This window comes from Rhinoderma darwinii, chromosome 4 (genome assembly GCF_050947455.1).
Source record: "Rhinoderma darwinii isolate aRhiDar2 chromosome 4, aRhiDar2.hap1, whole genome shotgun sequence".
Lineage (NCBI taxonomy): Eukaryota > Metazoa > Chordata > Amphibia > Anura > Rhinodermatidae > Rhinoderma > Rhinoderma darwinii.
In genome coordinates, this window is record NC_134690.1 from 321,699,122 (window position 1) to 321,712,887 (window position 13,766).

Below are 13,766 nucleotides of genomic sequence, written 5' to 3' on the forward strand. Positions count from 1 at the left end.
ACCTCTGTGAATGCAAATACAGGCTTTAGATGTAGAGGGTAACTTTAAAGTGACATAGGGGGTCAGAATATAATATCCTCAAAGCAGATATAAAGGAATCTGAAAACCCCATGACATTCAACACCTCAAACATGTAATCCAAAGGTAGGCTATGAAAGGCCTTTTCAATATCCAAAGTAAGAACTGCTAACAGAAGGTCCAAGGCGGAAGACCGTGGTCTCCAAGCGTCTTCGGGATTCCATTAGGTCGGGTAAGTCGGTCCCATACCGTAAGCGTTCTTCTCTGGCCCCCTGCCCCACGCCAGTCCCAAGGGCCCCATTATTCTTCCTCCCACCCCATCTCAGCCCAATTTTTCCCAAACAACCCCCCCTCACAACATGTAACCATGTCACCCCCACTCACATAGGTTCCCTGCCACCCCCCAGCAGGGTTTTATTCTTTTAATGGGCCGCAGGTACACAGGGAGGGTAATTTTCAAGGTGGCCCTATGGGCATGCTAAACCCCCACCAATTTAAGTGTCCCCAGTAGTTTCTGGGAAGCCAGCAGACTCGGTAAGCCAGAGGTACAACGGCAATTAGGATCAGGTCCAGCAAGCTATATTCAGCCTAGCCGGCGGGTGGTGGGGAGGACATGGATATTTCTTCCCTTAAGCCGGGGGGGGGGGGTTTAGCAATGGGCCATGGGGCCTTTCAGCGATGGAACAGTAAGGAAGCATTATCACAGAGCCAAGGGGAAAGGTCACATAGGAACACATACTCGCACAATATCTTTTGTTGCAGGGAGCGAAGCAGCGATAGAGCACAACAAGCACAGGAGGGATTGCAGCAAGCCAGCCCAGCGACCAGCAACCTAGGACAGAGTCATTAAGAGCCTGGAAGCCGAAGTATGCAACAACTGGGTGAGTCTGATTCCAATGCATCGGATGGGCATTATTTGTGTTCAGATGAGGAATAATGCAGTAATTAAGGAAAAATGCTCAACATGTAAAAATAAATTAATAAAAACATTTAAAGGTAGTGAAGGGAAGAGCAAATAAGTAAAGAAGCTGTTTCTGTAGGGGGTGTAAGAATTTTTCTCTTCCACCCTCTTTACTGGGTTAGACTTTAAGGGTAAGGGCAATAAATGAAATAAGAGTGATGTACAAAAATGTATTGTTTAAAGAGTAAAATTACTGTTGCAGTTGTTCTGGGATTTATATTGAGATATGTACACAGGGACAGTCATGAGATATAAACTTTACAGAGACACTTTTTGTTTATCATCAACAATAGTTCTATTGTCCACACTACTGGTTATCATATGTAGGAGATACCTGTGAATGTCTGGGTCCTTTGTTGGGAGAATCAGATTAAATAATAGGTGTCTTGCATACTGATGAGACACATTTCATTGAAACATGCGACCCTCCATCTTTGATTCATTCAAATAAAATACACTATATCATATAATATAATATATAACATTATATAGGCCTTCAAATTCAAAATCTTCATTTGTACAGGCGTTGGGGGTTCAGAACAGTGATCTAGTAGAAAAAGGGCTAGCGGCTGGGGAAGCAGGATACCTATGCCTGTTCAGTGTTGCCCACATATGCAGATTTGCCACAAAAGTTTTTTTTATTTTTTATTTTTTATTTTTTATTTTTATTTATTTATTTTTTGGGAAGGGTTAGAGAGGAAACGTATGTGGTTGTTTTGTTTTGTCTAAGGAAGTGGAGGTAGCTAAGGAGAAGGGGCTTAGCAAGGCAGATAGATAACAGGAGAAAACTATTGTGGAAGGAATTAAGGTTTTTTCTGGTGTATGCCAGAGTGTGGGTGGATGGTAAGCCAAGCAATATGTGGATTTGTAAAATACATGGATCTGGTGGTGGACGCACATGCTACTTATAGTGGAATAGGGTGGTATGATAGGGCCTTCAAAAAAAAAAAAAAAAAAAAAAGATGGGGAGGGCAAATGTTTAGCTTGGTGAGAAGGATTTGGATCTGTAGTCAAGATTTAAAATGATGCAATAGGGAAGGAAGTGAGCGAGGTACATTATCAGTCATTTGAGTCAGCGGTAGAAAGTGTAAGAGGATGGGGAAAGGGGGCATTGTTGTCCAAGGTAGATATTGAATCTGCTTTTAGATTGTTACCATTGCATCCAGAGAGTTTTAAATAAACAGGGTGTCGTTTGAAGGGAAATTTTTTTTTTTATTTTTTTTTTTCATTTTTTATTTTTTTTTGAAGATAAATGCTTACCTATGGGTTGAGCCATTTCATGCGCGTATTTTGAAGCATTCAGTTCATTTTTGCGTTAGGGTTTGCAAAGAGTTTGTGGGAGGGAGTCAATTGCCCACTACCTGGGTGATTTTTTGTTAGTAGGGCCAGCAGGGTCAGAAATTTGCCAAGTAAAGTTTATAGCGCTACTTCAAGATTTGAGGGTCCCCATAGCACAAGAAAAGGCAGTGGAGCCAGTAACAAAGTTGTCATATTTAGGCATCGAAATAGACTCATTAGAAGGCCAATGTAGATTACCTGTCGAGAAGGGAAGGCATTGTTGGAGGAGGTAAGGGAGGTGAAAGCCAGTGAGAATGTGACATAAAGACAGATGCAGTCGCTCTTGGGTTCCCTTAATTTTGCGCTTAGGGTGATTCCAATGGGCAAAGTATTTTTCAGGCGTTTACAGTTGAGTATGGCAGGAGTCAAGGCAGGACAACATAAAATTAGAATAATGAGGGCATTAATAGAGGATCTGCAGTTTTGGGAAAGTTGCCTGGTGAACTTAATGGAGTGCGGATTTGGCTACGGGAACCATGCTCCAATCAGAAGTTGAGATTGTTCTCAGACGCTTCAGGGTCAGTTGGCTTTGGATCCTTTTTTGACGGAAAGTGGTGAGCAGGGGTATGGCGAGACGTTGGACAGAAAGGGGTGGTTGAGGAACATGACATTGATTGAACTATTCCCAATAGTGGTAGCAGTGGAATTATGGAAGGAATAGCTGAGGAACAGGTTGGTAATTGTTTGGCCAGAAAATATGAGTGTGGGGTCAGCGGTGGACAATCTATCCAGTTTCTCCCCCCCAGTGTTGGCACTATTAAGATATTTGGTAGGGAAGTGCATGGAGTGGAATATGAACTTCAGAGTTGAACATGTCCCAGGAGTCAATAACTTGATTGCAGATGCTTTGTTAATGGTGAAGTGGGAGGTATTTTTTTATTTTATTTTTTTATTTTATTTTATTTTTTTTCAATTGGTACCAAATGCGGAGCGAACAGGATATGTGTGCCCTAACAATATTTGGCAGGTACTGACCCGATTCTAGAAAAACTGGTGGAAAAATCGTTGGCGCCAAACACATGGATGACCTACATGAAAGAATGGAAGAAGTGGGAGGTTTTCAGGAGGAACGAAGGCGGGAGTACGGTGCAGTGTTTATGGAAGCTGCTGGGTAACATGTGGAGGGATGGCGCAGCAAAAGGTAGGGCCACCACCTTGGTGGCGGCAGTATCATTTATTACGAAGGTAAGAGGGGAGGAGGATCGTACAAAGGTTTTTTGCTATTAGACGGGTGGTGAAGGGTTGGTCAAGGTCACAGCCACGAGGAGTAGACAAGAGGGAGCCATTAGACTCAGGCAGAGTAAAGAGGCTGGTGGCAGCATTGGGGGCCACATGTAGGGACAGGCACGAAGTGCTGCTTTTAAGGCTGCATTCACAATGGCTTTTGCGGGTGCTTTCAGGTTAGGGGAATTGGTGTTCACTTCAAAGAAGGGTAAAGATGGGTTACAGCTCGAAGACATAAAATGGGATGGCACAACCGTTAAGTGCCTTATCAGAAGGTCCAAGACTAATCAAAATGGGAAAGGGACATGGGTGACTATGGTAAGGAAAGGGGGGGCAATTTGTCCAGTGGGGGCAGTGAGGGATTATTTGGGCTCATGAGGAGCAGAGGTAGGAGCTTTCCTTAAGCACAGGGATGGTAGCGGCCTGTCCAGGTTCCAGTTTTGTCAGATACTTAAGAGGGCAGCAGTGGCAGCGGGGCTAGAAAAGGACAGAATTGGTTCACATTCTTTCAGAATTGGGGCGGCATCAGAAGCAGCAGCGGCGGGATCAGATGTGGGGAGCATTAAGCGTTTGGGTAGATGGAAATCCATTGCCATGTTACTGATTGTATGTTGTCTCTCCCACAGAAGGAAAAAGCGTATGGGTGATTGGACATTCCTTCATGTACTGGGCCGTGGAGAGGGCAAGGATGAGACCGTATGGATTACAACTGGGACTGCCGGGCGAAGGGGTCAAGGTGAAGTGGTTCGGGAGACGTGGTCTTCGATGGCTCCAGATGAGAAAGCTGGTGGAGGAAGCGGCAGAATGGGGGCGCCCGCAAGTGATCGTGATATATACCGGGGGGAACGACTTGACGAGTACCAAAGCTTGGGTACTAGTTAACAGGATGAAGGTGGATGTTGCTGCATGGAAAGAAAGGTGGCCGGGGGTAAAGTTTTTGTGGTCAGAAATTATTCAAAGGCGGAGTTAGATGGGGGCAACATCAACAGCGGCCATTGAAAAGGTGAGAAAGAAGGTCAACAAGGCCATGAAGGACTTTATGGTGGAGATGGAAGAAATTTTTTATTCAGCACAAGGACATCGACTTTGGGTGCCAAGGAATGTACAGGAATGATGGCGTACACTTATCTGATGTGGGACTGGACATATTTAACATAAATATGCTGGAGGACTGGTGGTAAGGAGTTTTTATGGGGTAAAAAAGGTAAGATCGGCAGAGGAGCCTACCTTTTTTGGTGGCGGATCGTGGCACTGCACTCCTGCTAAGAGCGGTTTCGGTGGTGGACCACGGCGAGTTACCACTAGTTATACGGCAGGGTGAACTCGCACGTGGGGGGACACTAGTTATACGGCAGGTCCCCAGGATGTTTTGGGCCTGGGCAGTTACGAAAGTCGGATGACGGTCCGGCGGCTGCCTGGGGGGACAGCCGTGGCAGGGGGCATGGCTGGCCTTTGTTACAGGATGCGAGCAGAGGGCAGGCGGGCCCCAGCTCAGGGAGTGCCGTGTCACGATTGAGGTCAGGCTCCTCCTGCGCTGTATTGCCTATGGTTAATGTGTTTTAATAAATCGTGGCGCATGCCACAATTTACTTGCCAATTTAAGAATGATGTGTTCTTAATGTTTAAAGTTGTTACTAAGGGGTTTAGCACGTGCACACCTTATTTAGGACAAGGGACGACTAGGCCCGAGGAAGCATAAGGTGGGCCAGGGCGTCCCTGATGAGTTTGGTTAGAGGAAGCAAGGGATATAAAATGGTGCTGGCCGCATGGCCAATGGTACCAGCATGGCTAGAGGGGGAGGGTGAACTCATTGTTCACTGTGAGATAAGTGTAGAAAGGGGAGTGATAGTGGAAAGAACTATAGGAGGCATAGGTAATGAGGTTAGGGGAGCAGGATAAGGGTTTATAAGTCCAGAAAGCAGGGGGAGGTAAGACAGTACTTACCAGGAGAAGCAAAGACCCAACCCAACCCTCCCTTGTTAGAAATAATGTTATGTTATGTTAGGTTATGCTATGTATGGTAGGCCAGGCTAGGGTATGTTATGCTATGTTATGCTATGTGATGCGATGTGATGTAAAGCCAGGGCGGATCGTGGCACTGCACTCCTGCTAAGAGCGGTTTCGGTGGTGGACCACGGCGAGTTACCACTAGTTATACGGCAGGGTGAACTCGCACGTGGGGGGACACTAGTTATACGGCAGGTCCCCAGGATGTTTTGGGCCTGGGCAGTCACAAAAGTCGGATGACGGTCCGGCGGCTGCCTGGGGGGACAGCCGTGGCAGGGGGCACGGCTGGCCTTTGTTACAGGATGCGAGCTGAGGGCAGACGGGCCCCAGCTCAGGGAGTGACGTGTCACGATTGAGGTCAGGCTCCTCCTGCGCTGTATTGCCTATGGTTAATGTGTTTTAATAAATCGTGGCGCATGCCACAATTTACTTGCCAATTTAAGAATGATGTGTTCTTAATGTTTAAAGTTGTTACTAAGGGGTTTAGCACGTGCACACCTTAAGGAATCTGAAAACCCCATGACATTCAACACCTCAAACATGTAATCCAAAGGTAGGCTATGAAAGGCCTTTTCAATATCCAAAGTAAGAACTGCTAACAGAATTTGGTTAGTGGAGTGAATAATATTCAACACCTTTCTGGTATTATAAGGTGCTTGGCAGGAAGGAATGAATCCAACCTGATCCTTATGTATCAGTGAGTGTAATCTGTTGAGGCACAAAACAAGGATGGAGGTGAGTAGTTTACAGTCCAAATTTAAGAGGGATATATAGTTCGAGGCAGTGGCAGATTAACTAGACCATAGGTCCGGGGCTGTTCCACAAACTTGGGCCCCCCTTCCCCACCACTGCTCTGCCGTGTCTATAGTGAACACCGCCTTTCTGTGCGAGTATTGACAAATGGGTGTTACGATTCCCCTTGTCAAAGGGCTGCGTCCCTGCATACTGACAATCTCCAGCCATCACTGACAGGATAACACGGTTTAGGGACACATCCTCTTGACAATGGGAATGGAAACACGGATTTGTATATTAGTCCTCTAAGACTTTATGTGGAATACAAGGTTTTTCTACAACAGACATGTCAGAGAAGGGGACAGATCCTCTATAGATCAAGTGACTCAGAAGTGATGTCTTCTCTGATGGGAGTCGTTCTCTTTTCTTCTCCATCTGACACAGACCGTTATGGTGACTTCTCCTGATGAGACATCTTTGCTCCTCGCTTCTGCTGCCATTGGCAGTCTCTATAGAAACACACAATTGTCCGATTTGTTGGCGTATTTAAAATGGGCAGCTTGCGTCCATGTCAGGGCCTTTTCTGTGAGGTGAGCTAAAAGCAATTTAAAGGCATGGTGTTGCCCGAAAAACATGTTTTTTTTTTAAAATTTAAACATTTAGTGTGTGGGTGATTAAACATTGTTCAAATTTTTTTTATTTTTTTCGCGAGTCAGGAAATATTATAAATTTTTTCTAATTTATAATACTACCCATTTTTGGTCACTAGATGGAGCTAGTTCCCAAAATTGCAGCATTGCAACATTGGGTTAAAAGCTCTCGCTCTAGTGAGCTCTCAGCATCCCCCCCTCCTTTATCCTGGCTAGTGCCGGGATAAACGAGGGGTTTGAAAGGTTTAACCTCCTACACTGTGTGTCGCCATTTTTTGAGGTAACCCACAGTGTAGTAGGTTTACATACAGTAGTAAACACACACAAACACTAACATACATTGAAATCTCTTACCTGCTCCTGCCGCCGCGGCTCCCTCCGGCCCGTCCGCTCCCTTTGCTGCCGCTGTTCCATGTGCACAAGTCCGGAAGCCGCGACCGGAAGTAGTAATATTACTGTCCGGCCGCGACTTCCGGTCCACAGGAAAATGGCGCCGGACGGCGCCAATTTCGAATAGGACTGTGTGGGAGCGGCGCATGCGCAGTTCCCACACAGACGCCGTACACGGACGTGAATGGGACGGGAGCCGTTCACAGTCCCTATGGGACTGTGGCTGCCGTACTCCATGTCTGTGTGTGTCGTTAATCGACACACACAGAAATGGAACAAAAAATGGCAGCCCCCATAGGGAAGAAAAAGTGTAAAAATAAGAAACAGTAAAACACAAACACACAAATGAATATAAACGTTTTTATTAAAGCACTAACATCTTTAACATATAAAAAAATTATTTGTGATGACACTATTCCTTTAAGATGTGTTTTAACCTCTACAATCTGACGTGAATTGTATATAGAAGGATAATGTTAATTAGTGATCTCTAACAATAGGAGCCTGCGTTTTTGTTTTGTTTTTTTGCAGGAAGCTTGACAAATCAGTGACCCACGAATAAAGGCTTTATGCAGGGGCATAGCTAGGGGGGCAGGTGGGGCATGTGCCTCGGGCGCAACTAGTTGGTAGGGAAGGGGCGGGCGCCGAAGAGCAGCTGATCGCTGCTGATAGGCGCCCCGTATGTCGGACACCTGCAGCAGCTTTAGGAAGAGCCAAGAAATTACACAGCGGGGTTCTGACTGGGGTCTGTGACGGCCAGGGAGTGGACCAGTCCAATCACCTTACCTGTCACCTGACCTCACGTCAGTGACGTGAGGTCAGATGACTCAGGTCAGGGGACAGGTTCACTCCCATGCTGCACCCTTCCAGCTCTGCCTCTACTCTGTGCTCTGCTGTTACACACAGCCGAGAAGCAGAGGAGGAAGCTCCGCCCACAGCCCGTCCTGACCTGTCAGCAAGGAGACATGGTGAGTGTCTGTGTCTCTGTCTGAGTATGTGTGTGTGTGTGTGTGTGTGTGTGTGTGTGTGTGTGTGTGTGTGTGTGTGTGTCTCTGTCTCTCTGCATGTGTTTGTCTCTTACATCTACTACATTATCTGTACTCAGAGAGTTATCACTGTGTTATCTGTGGTGTTACATAGGACTGCAGGTAACACTACCATCCGTATTTAGAGAGTTATCACTGTATTATCTGTGGTGTTACATAGGACTGCAGGCAAGTCGGTAATCATTATCGGTAATCAGAGAGTTATCACTGTGTGTTATCTGTGGTGTTACATAGGACTGCAGGTGACATAACTACATTATCTGTACTCAGAGAGTTATCACTGTGTTATCTGTGGTGTTACATAGGACTGCAGGCAACATCTACCACATTATCTGTAATCAGAAATTTATCACTGTGTTATCTGTGGTGTTACATAGGACTGCAGGTAACTATGTACTACATTATCTGTAATCAGAGGGTTATCACTGTGTTATCTGTGGTGTTACATAGGTCTGCAGGCAACATCTACCACATTATCGGTAATCAGAGAGTTATCACTGTGTGTTATCTGTGGTGTTACATAGGACTGCAGGTGACATAACTACATTATCTGTAATCAGAGGGTTATCCCTGTGTTATCTGTGGTGTTACATAGGACTGCAGGTAACATCTACTACATTATCTGTACTCAGAGAATTATCACTGTGTTATCTGTGGTGTTACATAGGACTGCAGGTAACATCTACGTTATCTGTGGTGTTACATAGGACAGCAGGTAACATCTACTACATTATCTGTACTCAGAGAGTTATCACTGTGTTATCTGTGGTGTTACATAGTATAGCAGGTAACATCTACTACATTATCTGTGCTGTGAACATATGTGCCTGTGTGCGTATATATGGGTCTGTTTGTGAATGTGTCTTTTTGCTTGTATATATGTGCCTTTTATGTATTTGTATATGTTCCTGACTGTGTATTTATCTGCCGGTGTGTGCGTATATGTGTCTGTATGTCTATATATTTACCTGTATGTATGTATGTATTCCAGAATGTGTGTATGTATATTTGCCTGTATGTCTAAATATCTGTCTTTATGTATGTAAAGTATATATGTTCCAGCGTATCCATATATGTGGTTAATTTTTGGTTTGTGTAGAGAGTCCCGCACAGGGCGCCATCCAAGCTTAGGCCGGCTCTGGCTGTCAACAACCCTAGTCAGAAGGAACTCCGCCTCTGCCTGCGCCGCATGACCTCCTCGGCTCCTCCTGTACGTCACATCAGGCAGAGCGGAGAGTGGTAGCGGTAGGCTACCGCTCACCTGTCTTTTCACAGTGTGGCGCTAAGTACAAGGGGGGGGAGTGTGGCTCTATTTAAAAGGGGGGGGAATGTGGCACTATTTACAAGGGGGGGAATGTGGCGCTATTTACAAAGGGGCAGCGGGCTGTATGTTGCACTATCTACAAGGGGGGGAGTGTGCCGCTATCTACTAGGGGGGAAGCAGGCTGTGTGTGGCACTATCTACAAGGGAGGCTGTGTGGCGCTATTTATAAGGGGGGCTGTGTGTGCGCTATCTACAAGAGAGGGGCTGTGTGTGGCACTATCTACAAGGGGGCTGTGTGTGGCACTATCTACAGGGGGCTGTGTGTGGCCTCTTTAATTTATTTTATTTCCATTTCTTTTTATGTTAATTACATTAAAGAACTACACTACAGTTCAAAAGTTTGGGGTCACCCAGACAATTTTGTGTTTTCCATGAAAACTCACACTTATATTTATCAAATGAGTTGCAAAATGACTAGAAAATATAGTCAAGACATTGACAAGGTTAGAAATAATGATTTTTATTTGAAATAATAATTTTCTCCTTCAAACTTTGATTTAGTCAAAGAATGCTCCATTTGCAGCAATTACAGCATTGCAGACCTTTGGCATTCTAGCTGTTAATTTGCTGAGATAATCGGGAGAAATTTCACACCATGGTTCCAGAAGCCCTTCCCACAAGTTGGATTGGCTTGATGGGCACTTCTTGCGTACCATACGGTCAAGCTGCTCCCACAACAGCTCTATGGGGTTGAGATCTGGTGACTGCGCTGGCCACTCTATTACAGATAGAATACCAGCTGCCTGCTTCTTCCCTAAATAGTTCTTGCATAATTTGGAGGTGTGCTTTTGGTCATTGTCCTGTTGTAGGATGAAATTGGCTCCAATCAAGCGCTGTCCACAGGGTATGGCATGGCGTTTCAAAATGGAGTGATAGCCTTCCTTATTCAAAATCCCTTTTACCTTGTACAAATCTCCCACTTTACCAGCACCAAAGCAACTCCAGACCATCACATTACCTCCACCATGCTTGACAGATGGCGTCAGGCACTCTTCCAGCCTCTTTTCAGTTGTTCTGCGTCTCACAAATGTTCTTCTGTGTGATCCAAACTTTGATTCGTCTGTCCATAACACTTTTTTCCAATCTTCCTCTGTCCAATGTATGCGTGCTTTTGCACATATTAATCTTTTCCTTTTATTAGCCAGTCTCAGATATGGCTTTTTCTTTGCCTCTCTGCCCTGAAGGCCAGCATCCCGGAGTCGCCTCTTCACTGTAGACGTTTACACTGGCGTTTTGCTGGTACTATTTATTGAAACTGCCAGTTGAGGACCTGTGAGGCGTCTATTTCTCAAACTAGAGACTCTAATGTACTTGTCTTGTTGCTCAGTTGTGCAGCGGGGCCTCCCACTTCTCTTTCTACTCTGGTTAGAGCCTGTTTGTGCTGTCCTCTGAAGGGAGTAGTACACACCGTTGTAGGAAATCTTCAGTTTCTTGTCAATTTCTCGCATGGAATAGCCTTCATTTCTAAGAACAAGAATAGACTGTCGAGTTTCACATGAAAGCTCTCTTTTTCTAGCCATTTTGAGAGTTTAATCGAACCCACAAATGTAATGCTCCAGATACTCAACTAGCTCAAAGGAAGGTCAGTTTTATAGCTCCTCTAAACAGCAAAACTGTTTACAGCGGTGCTAACATAATTGCACAAGGGTTTTCAAGTGTTTTCTAATTATCCATTAGCCTTCTAACACAATGTACCAAACACAATGTACCATTAGCAAACACAATGTACCATTAGAACACTGGAGTGATGGTTGCTGGAAATGGGCCTCTATACACCTATGTAGATATTGCATTACAAACCAGACGTTTGCAGCTAGAACAGTCATTTACCACATTAACAATGTATAGAGTGTATTTCTGATTAATTTAATGTTATCTTCATTGAAAAAAACTGTGATTTTCTTGCAAAAATAAGGACATTTCTAAGTGACCCTAAACTTTTGAACGGTAGTGTAATTGGAAGGCAAAACTGCAGTGCGGTACTGTAAAGAACCCAGATGGAAGATGAATTATAATATTATCATTCTCATTGATTAAGTTAAGTTAAGCAACTGTAAGCCTCATCAGCGTATAATTAGTTTTTGTCAGAGAACTTGGAATCACTACATTACTCAGCAGTTTATTTGATTACATTTTATTATTGCTTAGTGCCTAACTGAAGAATGAATTTATTTAGTTTAGATCATCATAGTACATACATACTAATAACTTCATTGTGCTTGCCATTGATTAAAGTTCTATTAATTAGACTGCAGCACTTTTTCTGAAATGCAGTCTAGACTGTAAGGGAAAATTAAAAGTTTGGCAGGCTACAAAGCTCTGACAAGTCACTTAGATAAGTAATATTATAGTAGAAAATGCTTGACAGAGTCCAATCCACATTTCCACTGCATAGAAATTGCTGCAGTCTTTAATTGCAAAGCTGTTCCTTCAAATTCCTGCTATAAATCAGAGAACTACCATTTAATCACCCGGGACACTTTCTCATTAATTCTACAAAACAGGACATGGCTGCAATAATAGTACAAAATAAATAAAATGACACTTTATAGTACATGAATAAGATGGGGAGAAGAATTTGGAAATTACTTTAACAACTATAATGACTGATACAAAACTTACGCCATACCCACATTTGTGTCAAGGCACCCATTTGGGACAGATCCTTCGTGGATCGAAAAGGAAGCTTAAAGGAACAGTGTCATCACAAATTATTTTTTTATATGTTAAAGATGTTAGTGCTTTATTAAAAACGTTTATATTCATTTGTGTGTTTGTGTTTTACTTTTTCTTATTTTTACACTTTTTCTTCCCTATGGGGGCTGCCATTTTTTGTTCCATTTCTGTCTGTGTCGATTAACGACACATACAGACATGGAATACGGCAGCCACAGTCCCATAGGGACTGTGAACGGCTCCCGTCCCATTGACTTCCGTGTACGGCGTCTGTGTGTGAACTGCGCATGCGCCGCTCCCACACAGTCCAATTCGAAATTGGCGCCGTCCGGCGCCATTTTCCTGTGGACCGGAAGTCGCGGCCGGACAGTAATATTACTACTTCCGGTCGCGGCTTCCGGATTTGTGCACTTGGACCAGCGGCAGCAAACGGAGCGGACGGGCCGGAGGGAGCCGCGGCGGCAGGAGCAGGTAAGAGATTTCAATGTATGTTCGTGTTTGTGTGTGTTTACTACTGTATGTAAACCTACTACGCTGTGTGTTAGCTCAAAAAATGGCGACACACAGTGTAGGAGGTTACACCGTTCAAACCCCTCGTTTATCCCGGCACTAGCCAGGATAAAGGAGGGGGGGATGCTGAGAGCTCACTAGAGCGAGGGCTTTTAACCCAATGTTGCAATGCTGCAATTTTGGGAACTAGCTCCATCTAGTGACCAAAAATGGGTAGTATTATAAATTAGAAATAATTTATAATATTTCCTGACTCGCGAAAAAAATTAAAAAAATTTGAACAATGTTTAATCACCCACACACTAAATGTTTAATTTTTTTAAAAAAAACATGTTTTTCTGGCAACACATTCCCTTTAATGTATCCCATTAAATACACTATTCTGCCTGCCAAAAGCGATGATAACCTGACTGAAAGGAGCCTAACTGAAGTCAACTGATGGCATTTGCCAGTAGAAACATGGCATACAGCATCTATGTAACTAGCACATACATTGCCTCATTGTGCCATTCAGTTTCCTATTAATGCCTTTACTGTCACACAGCATCCAATATTTGCCATTCAATGCCCCATAAGTGATTTTCTTTCTACTGCACAGTGCACATTTCGTGCCAGTCTCCTTTAGTACCATACAGTGTCACTTAGTGCCATTAAGTGCCATCTTAAGTTTCATATAATACTACATAAATTACCCCATTAATGCCGTACAGTGCTTATGTACTGTCACACAGCTCTGCCCGAATAGAGCTGGGCAAAAAAAAAAAAGCACCAAACACTGAGGAAAAATAAACAGTAAGTAAACATCTCCTATAGGTACTGATTTAATTTGTGAGCTCATCACTAACCTACCAATGTAGTATTATTAAATTAGTACTATTTAATTATTG